This window comes from Pelodiscus sinensis, chromosome 22 (genome assembly GCF_049634645.1).
Source record: "Pelodiscus sinensis isolate JC-2024 chromosome 22, ASM4963464v1, whole genome shotgun sequence".
Taxonomy (NCBI): Eukaryota; Metazoa; Chordata; order Testudines; family Trionychidae; genus Pelodiscus; species Pelodiscus sinensis.
Genome location: NC_134732.1, coordinates 18,194,108 through 18,209,765, shown reverse-complemented (window position 1 = coordinate 18,209,765; position 15,658 = coordinate 18,194,108).

Here is a 15,658-nt window from a genome sequence, read left to right as displayed (position 1 = left end):
TTTTTTAGGGGGGGGTCAGGGCTAGGGGTGGTGGGTCCAGAAGATGGCCTGGGACGATCAGAAATGGGAGATCATGCTAGGATTTGGGGTGCAAGGGGGGGAGGAGGGGCGCCCCTCTATAGACCCAGGCAAATTTAATAAGGACAGCGGCCTCCTCCCAGAGCTTGGCTTAATGGGATGCTGGAGCGGACAGGGTCGCCGCTAGCAGCTCATTCCATGGGCCTGGGGAATCATCCATCTTGCTCTAATCCTATTTTAAAAAAATATAAAAGGAAAGAAAAGGCAGTGGAGGGGGTGGGGGGCGAGAGAAAAATGATGAATCTGCTGGGAGCTTTTGTTCTCCTGCGATTCCTGTAAGGGACAAAAAAAAAAAAAATTAAATAAAAGCCAGCCCCATTTTTTCCCCCCACTTCGGTGTTGCCATGGGATAGAAAGCGCCCGCTTCTCAATAGGGTGACGCCTTTGGGAAGGAAAAAAATCATTAACGTGATGAGTTGCATCTGTTCCCTAGTTTTGATGTCAGTCTTCGGCTGGCTGGCTTTCCCATCCCCCCATTACTAATTTATTCGAATACTCTGTTGTTAAAATCAGAGGGAAGGGCTTTGTCCTCCGACCTCTTCCATCTTGAGTCGACGAGCATTGGATTGGAAGCACTGTGCACTTTGCAGGATCTGGCCCCATGGCATATCCATCTGGCAGGCTCCCTAGTGGTTAGAGCCCGGGACTAGGATGTAGGATTTCTGAGTTTTAGCTCTGAGGGCATATGATTAGAGTCCTGTGTAGCCATGGCTAGGGTTGCCAGGTGTCTGGTTTTGAACCGGACAGTCCAGTATTTGAGCTTTCTGTTCAGGAAACAAATTGAGAAAATATAAATATCCGGCATTTTCTAAATAAGATGTAATGTAGATTGTGATGTAATGTCAAGTGTGTCCAGTATTTTTGTTGAAACCATCTGGCAACCCTAACCATGGCTCACTTTTTGCAGATGCAGATACAAATTTTTTATCTAGAACCCTGCAAATACACGGCTATCTGCTTTATATCTGTGGGTATCCGCCTCTGCAAACCATTTTTGCAGATGCAGCTGCAAATACCAATTTTGTACCCATGTAGGGCTCGGCATATGATCTGTTGATCGGTACAAGGGATTGAAAGTCAAGACGCCAGGGCCTGCTGCTGACTTGTTATGGGAATCCCAGCTGGGCATTTCATCTCTTTGTGCCTAATTTACCCCCTGTCACATGTGGATAATAATCCCAGGTCTCCTTCACAAGGAGGCTGGGAGAGTCCCTACTACACAGGGGATGAAATCCTAGGACAGTGGTTCTCAACTCGTTTCAGTCCATGGACCACGAGGCCAATCAAAAAATTTTCGTGGACCACCTCCAGCACATGTAGCTCCACACGACGGTGGCAGCTACACTGACGCTCAGAGCCTCAGATGGAAGTTACTGGCAACACAACACGGTTGCGTCACGTGCTTGTGAACACGGCGTAAAACAGCCTACCAGCGGCGCCTGCTCACGACGTGTGACTTTGGACAATGTTCCTGTGGACCACTGAAAAAGTCACTAAGGACCACCAGTGGTCCATGGACCACCAGTTGAGAACCACAGACCTAGGACAAAAGGAGCTGTAGATAGTCTTTTTTAGGCATGAAGTTACCTTCTCCGTACCGCCACATACCCGAGGAAGCAAAAGCGCTGCTGCTTGCACTATTGCCTTTGGTCCTGTCAGCTACAAATAATTAAGAAATCAAACCAATAAACTTTATGTTTCTTTTTGTACTCCGTTCCCCGGACCTTGCTTCCCTCGAGGAATTACCGACATGCGCCTCATTAGGATCCCATGGTATTTACTGCATCGAGAGGGGGAAGGGGGAGAAATCTTTGATGTCACCCACTGTAATAAAAACATGTTTGTACAGTAGACCTGACTCTCTCAAAGACTCTTAGGTATGAAAGAATGTGACTGATCTTTCCAATTGCCCCTTATAAAGAATTGTATGGATAATCAACTTTATTGGCGCTCTGCGCAGGAATATAGCAACCCTCCTGGCTCTGGGAGCCATAAAGCAAAGAGCTTCCCAGTACAAGACAGTGCTGACAGAGCCAGTGCAGAGGGCACTGTATTTTCTCACCCCTCTCTCTGCCATCTCTCATTTCTAGGCTATTTATAAATGAGGAGCATGACGCAGAATGGCCGTTGCAGCCCTGCGATCCTGTCTTTGATACCTCATACCCCTAAGGAGGGCCAGGGACTCGCTGTTAGAGTGATGTATTTGCAACTCTCTTTGTAACGGGCAGCTACACTCATTCGTATCTGCACAGAGGGAAAAGAGGGAGGTGCTGATATGAATTTTTGTGTATGAGCCAATTATTTCTTGGCCCCATGCTGCTCCTGCATGCTGAAATGTGTAGCTTGAGCTAGTGCGAGCTTTCAGGCCATCAGGCCAGATCCTAATCCATGGAGAGGCAATATAAATCAATCAATGACGCTCCCTCCGTTTACACCAGCCAAAGATCTGGTCCCCTGGCTTCAACGGAGCAGGAGCAGACTCTGTCTATCACTGGAGTTACTCCTGATTACAGTGGTGAAATCTGACTCTGGCTGATTGGCCATAACTCACTGCTGTCATTGCACTGCTGGTCCACTGCTTTTAATCACCTGCCTTAAATAAATGCGCTGGAGCAGCTTAGGTTTGGGCTTGGCCAGCTCCCCTTGACTTCCTTTGGAGCAGGAGCAGTAGTTTAGCCTGACGATTGAGTGAGCTTGCTTTAAAAAAAAAAGAAAAGAAAAAAAAGCAATTGAAAAGCACACTATCCTACACGCATGTCCTGGTGCTGCGTTGCAGTTAACTTGCTGCAGGAACTGGTCAGCCGTGTCAAACCACTTGACAAATGAAACAGCCGCGGACAAAACGCTTCATTTCCAAAGAGCACGGGGAAGTTGGTAACTTAAGATAGCTGTAATGATCTGGAGGGAGCCTGGTTTTCCTCTCTCGCTGATGGGTGTAATTCAGGAAATAAATCTAAATCACAGCTCCTCAGTTGGGGTAAATCATAGTTCAGTGCATCAGTTTCTCTCCTCTTCCCCCTTCCCCCCGCCCCATAAAGATCTGGGCCTAGAAGAACCCTTCCATTTTCAGAAAGAAGCCACTGATTTGTTAGACAGGTTGCAGCAGAGCATAAACTGGAGTAGCTCTTTGGAAGTCAGAGGAGCTGTGTTAATTTACATCAGCTGAAGGATCTTGCTCAAAAAAATCCAACCAAGTGAGGTATAACCCAGCTGATGACAATGGAATGATTTGTTCCATTGAATGAAAATATCCATCTTGCTTTGCTGGTTTTGGAAGGAAGTTTTCTTTGGGGCAAAAGAAAGCGACATAAATGGCACCTGAAAACTAAAAAAGCAAAAGCATAACTTTCACAAAAGCTGTTTTGCACATCCTGGGCATAACTGGGTGGCGCTAAGATTTGTAAGTATCAGTTTACTAGATTCTATGTAAAGATTTGGAGTCATTATTAGAAACGCTATCAACAGGTCTGTGGTTCTTCTTTGAATTTAGGAACAAAAGGCTGTTTCATTATCATTAAACGTGAGTTTGAGTCACTGTATGACTGGGTGTCTGAATTTTTATTTTTAGGTGCTTATAGATTACCAGTTTTGCCTGTTTAGTTTTCCCTTTGATATTTACATACCCTCTGCTTCTTGTTTCCCGCTTCCTTCCATTTTTTTCATTCCTCCCTCTCCCTTCTCCCCTATTTATTTTGGGTCTGGACATCCTAAACTCAAAACTCCGGTCATCTGAAGAAGTGGGCTGTGCCCACAAAAGCTCATGATACCATCTATGTGTTTTAACAAAAGACAGGACTATGCAGCACTTTAAAGACTAACAAGATGGTTTATTACAAACCATCTTGTTAGTCTTTAAAGTGCTGCATAGTCTGGTGTTGCAGAAACAAAAGACAGGACTAACACGGCTACGTCTTTATTACTAATCTACGTGTTTTTGTTAGTCTCTAAAGTGCTACCAGACTATTTGTTGTTTTTTTACGTTTATCCTGTACAGACCACTCAGCTCCCCCCTGAAGCTTCTGGATTTTTATTGGGAGCCAAGACTTTCTAAAGTTCCTTAAATGTTAATTTTGCCATCCATGCCTTTGATCTTCCAGGTCGGTCATTTCTTATAGCTGAGGTTAAAAAAGATCGCTTGAATGATCCTGGGACTTTTTTTTTTTTTGGATGTGAGAAGTGTTTGATGGGAAGAAGTGCTTTGAACAGGCCTAACTTTGCAGTAATCCTTGGCTGATGTTTGCCGGAGATACTCATTGTTTCATTTTCCACATTCTATTGTGCTGTGCTGAGCTGATGGATAAGATTCACTGCATGGTGAGGCTACTCAGGTTACCTGGGCCACTTGAAATGCCCTCCATTCTTGAGGACAAGTATTTCATTCATTCGGAAAGAATCTTATTACTGGGCGGAGACAGGGCCAGAAGAAGTCTATGGGCCACTTTAGCTTCTCTCTTGCTCTCTGTTTTTTTTTTGTTGGTTTGTTTTTTGTTTTTTTAGTTGCACTCCATAGGTCAGAATTTCCTCTGGAGTCAGGTAGGGCTGCCAATTTTAGCTGTCCGTATTCCTGGGGAGTTCATTTTATGACATAATCTTGAGTTCCTGGAGGCTCCAGGACAATCCCAGACAGATGGTGACCCTATTTGGAGTGCTCTGCTCTTAATTCTCTCTAGGGTGCATCTACCCTGCACCGTAGCTTGAAATAAGACACACAATTTGTGCTATGCACATTGCATATTTTATTTCGATCGTATTTCGAAATAGCGTATTTTGTACTTTGGTGCTGTCCATATATAACCCGCTATTATGAAACATCCCTTACTCCTCATGGAATGAGGTGTACAGGGACGTTGGAATAGCGAGCCTGTTATATTTTGAAATAACGGGCTTGCTGTGAAGATGCGGGATAGCTATTTCGGAGTATCCTGAAATTGCGATGCAGTGTAGAGGTAGCCTCGAGGGCCAAGCAGGCAGGGTGTGCAGAGGTGGGTGGTAGAAGTGGTAAGGTGGCTCTGTATGATCTTTCCTAAAACCAGAGGAAGCTCCTTTCTGTGAGATCCATGGAGTTGATGCTGCACTAGCCAGAGAGGGTCATAGAGAGAGTTGGAATGGGGGTACCCATCCATGTTTCCTCTAAACGGTTCCATTCAAGTGCGGAATAAATTTTGTTATGTGCACCAAGGCATGTGCAGATGTGCACCACCAGTAGAAACACATGCTGCAGGCTATGGGCACTCTGCTAATCAGCTGGGCAACATGTGAATCTCTCTTGGGTGGCTGCCCAAGCATTCAGCTTAGAAGGAGCACTGGTCCCCATTGTCCACTTCTTTTCCTCCATGCCTGATGGATTTCTAATAAAAGAAACTAGTCTGGAGTCAGTATCCCCTGCGCAGCAATGGTGGGCGAGTGCTGAGTAGCTGAAGCAAAGGTATCCAACAGCCTCTGCAAAGGAGGGGGCTTGGCAGAGCTGGTGCTACCTTTTCAAGATCATCTGAGATTCCTTAAAATGTTTCCTGGGCTGTCGGCCTCGCTGTCATGGTGTGCCATCAAATTCCCACTGAAGTCAATAAAAATTTTCTCATTGACTTCTGTAGAAGTTGGATCAGCTTGTGGTTTTTACAAGACGTAGGCCTAGGCTCCTTCATTGGGTAAACCTAAGATTTCCTTCTTCCAAGCCCTCAATCCCAAGCACACTCACCCTCCCTCCCTCCCACAGATGTTATGTTTGTTGCTGTGGAATTTGTTTTTTTCACACCTGTTAAAGCGGCCAAGAAGCATAATCCCAAAAGAAAGCACTTTTCAGGTTCAATGAATGGCATCTCTACTCTGCGCGATTGTGTTGGTCTGGGTACAACGATACGTTTGCAGAGATCAATGCGAGTGTAACCTGATGACACAAGTTGCATGCCTTAAAATGTCAGGCAAAGTTCACACAACCCATGTGAAATGAGTTAAAATTTAACACAAGTCCGCAAAGTGTGCTGTAATTGCATCCATGATGTGGAGGGGAAAGCATGCACCAACATGTCCAAAATTCTCCTAAAGCACATATTCCTCTTGAAAAAGATCTATTTAAAAGAGGTGGCTGCCATGATATGTATAGAGAGGTGTGTTCTTTTCTTTCTCAAGCCAAAAGCCCCGTTCTGTAAACTTCTGAGTCATTTGGCAACATTTGTGATGTGTCAAAAATGGTTTAAAAATCACGAAGTGTTCAGCTGAAACAGAAGCAGGGAGAACACAGCTCAGGCCACACGAGCTGAATGCTAACTGGTTTCAGCGCTGAGCGCAACAGTCAATTAAACCGTACCCACACATTTTGCCTAAAATGGCTTTCTAGCATCTTGATACGGCAGTGGGTTTGTGGTACTTTTCCTTTTACTAGCTGCCAATTTTCTTTTTTCTCCTGGTGGGGTAGACTGCAAACTCCGCAGGGCTTTGGAAATGGAAAGTCATTTTGTTTTTCTTTAGTGTGTTTCTTGTGCACGCTCCCCTCCTTCCTCCTGTAAAACAAAGCCTTTAACATTTTGTAGTAGAATTGTGCTGGTGTAGGAGCTGGGCTGCTCTGGAAAGAGATGGGCTCCGTTCCTGGTTCTGGATGGTAAGGGTCAAGGTACTTATCCTTTGTGTGCCTCAGTTCTCCATCTGTAAAATGGGCATAATAGTATTCCCCTGACTCAGTATAGTTTTGCATGTACTTGGGACAGTGTCAGATACTACTCTGCTGGGGACCATACAAACATCTAGCTGGGAATGGGGGCGGGGGGTGTGTCTATGGATATGCAAGATGTTTACCTACAGCTATGTCTACACTGCAGAGTTTTTACGCAAAAACTCATGGAGGGTCCACACTAGAAGCATGTTTTTGTGCAAGAAAAAGTACAATAGATCGTCAGAAGACAGGGCTTTTTCTGCTAGAATTATTCCTTTTCCTATGAGGAATAAGCCTTTTTGTACAAGAGCTTTTGTGCAAAAAGGCATGTGGACGGACAACAGGGGTTTCTATGGGGAAAAAGCACAGGTGCTCTGATGGCCATTCTGTGAATGGCCATCAGAGCTTTCTTGCGCATGCAGTGTGCATGCTCTCTTGTGCAAAAGCACATGGCAGTGTGGACGCACCCTTGCACAAAAACCCTGCAGTGTAGATGTAGCCTACCACAGTAATGGGTAAAGAATCTATGCTAGCGTTGCCACCTTTCTGGTGGCTGGTAACTGCACCTCTAAGGCCTGCAACTTGTATTGACTCTTTTCCCCCCCAGACTCCAACCCTTGTTCACCTCCTCCCTTGAGGCTCTGCCCTTTTTTGTTCTGCCCTCTGCTTCACCACTTCCCCCCAAGATTAAAAAAACCAAACAGCAGAGCTTGTCATGTGGCACCTGGACCCACAAGCCAAAACCCAGGCGGTTGGGGTGAAAACTGGACATGTGGCAAATCTAATCTGTGCTGAGACAGGCTGATGGGGCATATGTCCAGAACCATGGGGCACATGCTACTTCTCATGAAGGTCATGGAAACTGTAAAAGGAACAGAGTTGCCAGGTCATCTAGTCTATGCCTCGTGGCCAGGGCAGGAGAGTCATGTACCTTCTAGAGCAGATACGGACGGCTTCTGCCCAGCAAGATAAAACGAACCAGCAGGGGATAGTCTCGCATTTTCCACGCCAACTCCCCTGGCCAGGAAGCAATGTGATAACAGCAGAAATGCAGCAGGAAAAAGGAATGTGAAAGCAAGCAGACATCATGACCTGCCAGCAAAACCTTTTTCTCCTCTTGCTTGTAGGGATGGACTGGAATAGACGGAAGAGCAAAATCGAACCCCCTGCAGCCATGTGGTCGCAGCAGAACAAAGTTGCAATGCGGTAATTAAAGCACACCCAGGCTGGATTCTCTGGAGCCACACTACTTTATGGGAGGCAAGGACAAAATGCCATCACTGCATTTTGCAGCACCAGCTAATGGTTTGCATTACCTTAGATTCCTGGTAGTGGAATATTGCAAAGCATGATGGGTGGCCATGTTTTCTCTCCATGTTTGTTCACTCTTCTTCCGACTTCCCTTGCTCCTCGTGGTTACAGAAGTCAGAGTAAGAAGATCTCCAGCTCGACATTATTTTGAAATAAAGGCTTGTAGTGTAGACATGCCCTATGTTAATGTGATATAACACGGCTATGGAGATGTACCCTCAGGCTACGTCTAGACTGGCCCCTTCTCCGGAAGAGGCATGCAAAGCAGGCAAGTCAGAATAGGGAAATCCGCGGGGGATTTAAATATCCCCCGCGGGATTTAAATAAACATGGCCACCGCTTTTTTTCCGGCTTGGGGAAAAGCCGGAAAAGAGCGTCTAGACTGGCGCGATCCTCCGGAATAAAGCCCTTTTCTTGCAAGTAGGAATAAGAGATCCTCCGGAAAAGGGCTTTATTCCGGAGGATCGCGCCAGTCTAGACGCTCTTTTCCGGCTTTTCCCCAAGCCGGAAAAAAAGCGGCGGCCATGTTTATTTAAATCCCGCGGGGGATATTTAAATATCCCCCGCGGATTTCCCTATTCTGACTTGCCTGCTTTGCATGCCTCTTCCGGAGAAGGGGCCAGTCTAGACGTAGCCTCAGTGTTTCCAGTCCTAGCCTGAAGTGTCCACATTGCATTGTAAACCTGGTTTGAAAGTGGCTGGACCCAAGGCTCACAGCCATAATGTGCAATGCAGACTTTGTCTCGGGTCTGTATCTTGAACTGTATCCTTCTGCAAAGGGACAGGGCGTAGTGAGCAGTGTTCCCTGTGAACTCAGCATTTGGGCAGCCACCCAAGAGAGATTCAGGTGCTGCCCAGATGATTAGCAGAGCACCCACTGCCTCCCCATAGCCAGTAGCATGTGTTTTTTATTGGTGGTGCACATCTGCACATGCCTTGGTGCATATAATAAAATTTATTCCACACACAAATGGAAACAAAATTAGAGGCAACATTGTCCCAAACCACAGAGCAGTTAGGTTCTGTCCTGCTCCCCAGCAGGATCCGAGGGCTCAGGTGCTTGCTGACTGATTCAGGTGTGGACAGAAGGGGAGCTGTTTCTCAAACTTAGTGTGCAGTGTAGTCATTCCCCTTCTCCCTCTCTGCTTCTCATCTGCAAGCAGGATTTTGTGGGCAGGGCCTGCTTGTTATCACCAGCCCATACAGCACGAAGCATGTTGTTGGCAGTTAAAAAAAATAGCGATAGTAATACTTAGATTTGTACTGAAGTGGCCAAGAACAGCATGGGGTGTTCTCTGATCAGCTAAAGAATCAGGTTCCAGTAGTAAAAATCATGATACAGCCCTTAGTCCAGTGATGGTTCTAAGTGTGGCCCACGAGACATTTTGTTTCCTGTTGCCCATGTGCAGAGTTACCAGAGTCTGCTGGTTTCTGTCCATGCCGTTTTTTTCCCTGCCGGTGTTACTCAAGTGACTCACACATGAAGTGAGATGCAGGCTGATTACTCACAACACTGACCATCAGAGCTGGGTGCTCCCTTTGCATCCCATCCAAGCGTGCCTACGGTTCACAATCAGCACACGCTGCAAATTCTAGGCACGCAGGTGTAACGTTGACAGGTGGAATCGAACCTGGGACCTTGAAAGGTTAGCACGTGAGCCAAAAGCTGTTAGCTGCAGCTCCTAGGCAGACGCATTATTCTCTCTGTAAGTGAGCTCAGTGCCACTACCTGGGACAGTGCACCCCACCTGCCAGGTCTGTGGGTTACACAAGCACCGGTAGCGAAACTACCCTATCCCCGGAGGCCGTCTTGGTTTCAACAATCTTGCAGCCCACTGAGATGAAGGAGGGCCACTCAAGCAGCCCGCTCCCTCGCCTAGTTTGCCCGTCGCTGACTCGCTGGAGAGTTCTTTAGGGCAAGGACTTGACTTTAGAGATGGAGCCACATTGCGAAGTTACAGGGGTGGTTGCAGCTTGGTTTTGGTCTGGTGTCTCTTCTCTGTTCATTGCATGTTGAGCATCTGTGGTGCTCTGTAATCCTACCGATCAGTGCTGTGTTTGATCTTCCGTAGGGTGACCATCCATCCCATTTTGGCCAGGACAGTTCTCCTTACAAGTCCCCCCACTGCCAAACTGGCCATTTGTCCCGTTTGCTCTTGCCAATCGATTACCCGAGGGGAAATAGTGAGGGAGGCATCAGACACCAACGGACGTTGAGCTCATGGTTGATGATGAAGTTCAGACTGGACTAATGACTAGGTTTGCCCAAAACGGTGTGTGGGGGAGGGGAGGGGTGACTCCTAGCAGGGTGCGGGAGAACATGTGTGTGGTGGGGAGCAGCCAGGCCAGCCCCGTGCAGGGTCCTGTTTTCCCTTTGGAAAATTCTGGCCACCCCAATTGTGTGGCGCATCCCTTGTAGGCGGCCACTCGGCAAGGCTGCCAGCTGACTGCAGAGATCTGTGCTTAGCGAGCCCCGGAAGGTTTGCTCGGCTCATAAGGGCTTCTTCATAAGCAAGCTACAAACAAATGTAGCACTTATGGCTCAGAAGAGTAAACACTTCCGTACTCTCTCCTTTGCCCGAGTGCTTTGTTTATTATTCAGAGCGGCTAAGCGGGGAGCGGTGTCCCATGGAGATGGAGTACCTCCTTCAGCTGAGCCAGCTTCATTAGATCCCAGTTGCCCAGCGCCTTCGCTCTGAGAGAGGGGCCAATGAGCAACAGCTGAACCAAGAGTGATTGCTTCCAGATGCCAAGTCCTCCCGCCGTGCTCCCGGCACTGTCTATGGTGACCCCCACCCCTGCTCAGTGCACCATCTAGGCCTTTCTCTCAAGGCAGGCTGTAAGTGGACCGGTCAAGCTGGGACACCTCATGCCGCAGTTGGAGGCTGCCAGTGGAGCAGCCCCAGAGCGCAGAGGGGCCGAAATGTAAAATGTACATCCTGGGATTCAGGACAGAGAATTCAAAAGCGGAGCATCAGGAGCCGTGGTTTCAGACACACTGAATTCACCTTCGCAACCGTCTGGGCCTACAGAACAGCCGCAGGCTTAGTTTGCACCTGTCAATCCTGTCTTCCCATATCTGGAATTTCTTTCCCGTTGTCTTCCGAGCTGCACTGGCAGGGGGCCAGACTTGGAGGCATCCAGCTATAGGCTGCTACTTGGGTTAAAGACCCCTCCTGAAAGTGAACAGAGCACGGCTAACGTGTGTGAACGGTGGAAGCAGCGAGCACATGAGAATGCTGCAAGTGATCCAGGTTAAAGAGGCACAAAGTCACATGGTTAGAGGCAGGCCCTGGCTTAACGTGCTTATTGTCAAGACAAACAAAGGGGAGAAAGGGATGGAGCAGCCAAGAGGCAGTGTCAGAAGTACGGCATGGAGAGGCTGTGTGATTTATCCAAGGTTACGCTGAGAGTCCATGGTTGAGGCAGACCCTGAATGCAAATCTCCTGAGTCCCAGCTGAGTGCCAGAACATCTCCTTCCCCCAGTGTTCGACCCCAAGGGGAAAGGCTCCATTTCAGATAACCCTGTATGCTGGTAACCACTGGCAAATGATCACCACCCATAAAAGCCAGATACCTAGTTTAGAAGGAGAAGGTGGATTATGGTCCAGTGGTTAGAGTGGGACTTGGGAGACCTGTTTTTTTAATAACACCAACAAACCCTAGTTGTCTGTGGGTAGAATTGAACTTGGATCCTCTGGAGCTCAGTATATGAGCAAGCCTTTGCCGCATGAACTAAAAGCCAGTTGGCTCTTAGCTAGGCTGTAGAAGAGACTCATTATTGTCTCTAAGTGGGCTCTATGCCACTAGATGGAACAATACACCACATCCAGACACTGTCTGGGTTACATTTACATCCCTGCTCCTCCACAGACTTCCTGTGTGTGTCCTAAGGCAAGTCCCTTAGCTGCTTTGCCTTAGGTCCCCACTTTCCAATGGGGGAAAATACTTCCCTACCTCACAGGGGTATTGTGAGGACAAATATGTTAGGATATGTCTACACTAGCCCTTTAGTTCGAACTAGGGAGGCTAATGTAGGCATTCAAGGTTGCAAATGAAGCCCAGGATTTAAATATCCCAGGCTTTATTTGCATCTTCCCATCCCAGTTGCCATTTTGAAATTCCACTAGTCCAAAGTAACTGCCCATGGCTACACGCGGCAGTGAAACGGCAATTCGAACTAAGTCCTCAGTCTTTGTTAGTCTTTAAAGTGCTGCATAGTCCTGTCTTTTGTTTCAGCAAGACCAGACTAACATGGCTACATGTCTATTACTATTTTAGATAGCTAGTAATACCAATTAAACCTAAAACAACCCCTTGATAGAAAGTTATACACTCCTAAAGCTGAAAAGTCCTATAATAAGCACCTGTTGAGGAATAAGAAAAACACTCAGCACTAAAAAATCATCATGACTCTAGACACAATAACAGACCAGGCACAAGAAGAATGACACACAGACAAAGAGCAAAACTTATATCACAGAAGACTACAAGGACATCAGATAGTGCAGAGCCTGTCCAAGAATGGTAACACTAGAGAAGACTTAATCTTTCCCTCAGAGCCGCAACAGCCATACAAATAAAAGCTGTGTCCCTACAACATACTAACTCTTGTTTTGAATGAGTCGAGAACATTGGTATCATTGGGAGAAGGATGCCAAGGTTTCACTTACATCATCTCCCGTCCCTGCTGAGTGGGAGAGACGTGTCAATGCTGTGCCCATAGCTACCTGCCAATTGCAACAAAAGGCAGCCAGCTTGGTGTCTCAGTCCAGGCTTCTCAATCTGCCAAGGCCCCGATATGAAGAAGAGACAGGATGAAGGGCACAAAACCTACTACTAATGCAGGAAGCTCTCGATGCCGTGAGATTCCTTCCTTTAGTATAAATAGCTCTTTCTGTAGCTCCCCGTCATGAGTTTGCATTTCTGCTGTTAAACATCTTCAGCAAAAAAGAGGGAACAAGAAATGCGGAGCATGTAATAACTTCGGGGTTAAAATGATGGACAGCTCTCGAGGGACAGGTGGGAGGTCTACATGAGTCTGGATGCCATTTGCAACCCACTTGAGGACAGGCTAGCTTTGTGGCAACGTTCATAAATGTTCCATTTGCGTGATTGCACAACTTTGTCAGTTGAACCTGGGCCAGTTTTGCAGAGAAACGGAGGCAGCTGACCTTAAAGAGGTAGCTCTGAAACACCACGGGCAAACGTCCCATGTTTGAATTATTGGTTCAGATTTGCTTTTCACAGTGGGACCTGGCTCCACCTTTCCCAACAGGATTTTGAGATTGAAACTGGTCATTTTGTCAGATCGGGCAGAAAAGCAAAGATCGAGGGACCCCAAAATAACCCCTCCCCCAACAAAAAGCTGAAACAAAGATTTTTTGGGGGGAGGGGGTGCAGAATTCCACAGAAAACTTTCTCAGCTCTCACTGGTAGCTGCAGCTGTATGTGACGCTAGCAACTCTTCCTCAAGACTTTCCCTGCATTGACCTGCAGATGCACCTCCGACAACAAATAGCACCTGCTGTTCTAGGAGCTCTACCAAACTCGGACTGTCAAAGTGGGTTGTGGCCTTGGTTGGTGATGTGCTGCAAGGCCAGGGTGGGCAATATGCAACCCACAAGCCAGATGCCGTGTGCCGGGGTTAGCGTCTGGCAGCCCCACGGGGGCTAATACTAGTGAACCATGCCCAGTCCGCGGGCAGCTTACTGCTTACTGCAGTCCAAGGACTTGTTTTCTAAAGAGCTTATTTGTGACACAGTAAGTAATTGTTTAATGAACACAGCTCCATTTCCCTCATTTGTAAATTACTCATGACGTCATCTTGATCTTTGATCCATTACTTGCAATATTTCACCTAATAACGTATGCAAATATATTTCAGTCTCTGTACAGTTCTGAAGCTGTTCCATTCACCTGTTTTCTTTTTGTGGTGTGTGATTGCTCACATTATGTTTTTTTCTGCTCCCTGATTGGGAGACTGATCCAAAGCTGACTGAAATCAATAGGTGATGGGGGGGGGGGGAGGAGTATTTTTCCAGATTACTTCAGTGAACTTTGGATCAGGTCCAGCCTGACTGACCAGGTGGCTAACACATGACAAATAGTACACAAGCAGCAGGGAATACTTTTCTTTGCACACTTGCATGTGACTATGGATATTCACAGGAAGGATAATAATTCGTCACACAGTCTCACAACCCACTCATCTGCATCATCACTAGCAGTTGCATACACTAGTCTAGATTCCTCAATCAGGGCCTCGTTGTATAGGTTGCACCTCTCTAGTCCGGTACCCTTGGGATCTGACCGGTGCCGAACCAGAGAATTTGCCAGGCTATGGAAGGTAATATTGTTTAGCAGTATCACCAACACTTCCACTGCTTACTGGGCTCTTAGGAGACATTGAGGGGTAAATTAGAGCTAAATAACAGCACAGAACACTGAGAGCCAGGACTGGTGGCTGTAAACAAATTTTATGGGACGGCAGGAAATTCGGGCACACCCACGATAAGTGGGCATCTAGCTAATTAAAATCACAGCATAGATGTTGCTGGACCAGAGAATGCTGGACTAAAGAGGCTCACCCTCTACTAGGCATTGCATTCACATAAAATGAAAAGATGGTGCCTTCCCAAATCATCGCAGACCAAGAGGCAACCAGTGGAAACAACAAACAGAGGAGAGAAGTATAACATGACGAGGAGACACTGATGGTTTTTAATAATAAGGGATACAAACATGGCCAAAGCTGACACTCGCTTCTTTGCCTATGCACAGATGCTCTCAAACAGCATTTTTGTTCTCCCTGCTCAGAAGATGGGTTTCATCACGTAATCCAGCCCTTTCCCTGAACACTTCTGGCAGGGGCAAACCAAACAAAACCCAAGCCCAGCCAGCCTAGCCCACATAACAAATGACACTGGGACTGTGATTAGGTGTTGGAAGAGGATCCTTTCCCGCAAGACGAAACAAGACTAGATCAGTAAATAAGTAACCTTACAGTTGTGAATGATGGATGGCAATTACTTCATCTACCCTCAATTGAACTACTGTACAAGGGAAATGTATGCTGACTACGTGTAGGAATTGCTCTTTTCCATATTCTGCTTATGTTCATGCTTCTATGAAAACACTGGAACAGTAGAAGGGTGTTCCCTTTTACTTGACTTTTGTGTAGGGTTATTGCACAGAGCTTTGTTGTGGGTTAATATTATATTAGGCTGTTGAGAAGTCTGCCTTCTGTCATGAAAGCTATTTAAAGTAGCCTTTCCTGGGTCTAATATCACATCTGCACAGTATAGCTAATGTCCGGAGTAGCAATGCATGTCAAAATTATGTCCAGTGTTGTCTTCGGCAAGAAACCTTCTTGGGCTGTTATGGGAGGCCAAATATTACTTCCCCCCTTTCATGGACTTATGAACAGAAAAATCTTAAGGGATTTGCCCAAGATTGCATACTTTGGGTATGTCTAGACTACATGCCTCTGCCGACAGAGGCATGTAAATTAGACATACTGACATAGTCAAGAAAGCAGGGATTTAAATATCCCCAGCTTTGTTAGAATAAAAATGGCTGCTGCGTTGTGCTGGCTCAGCTGTTTGGCGGCACAAAGCGGC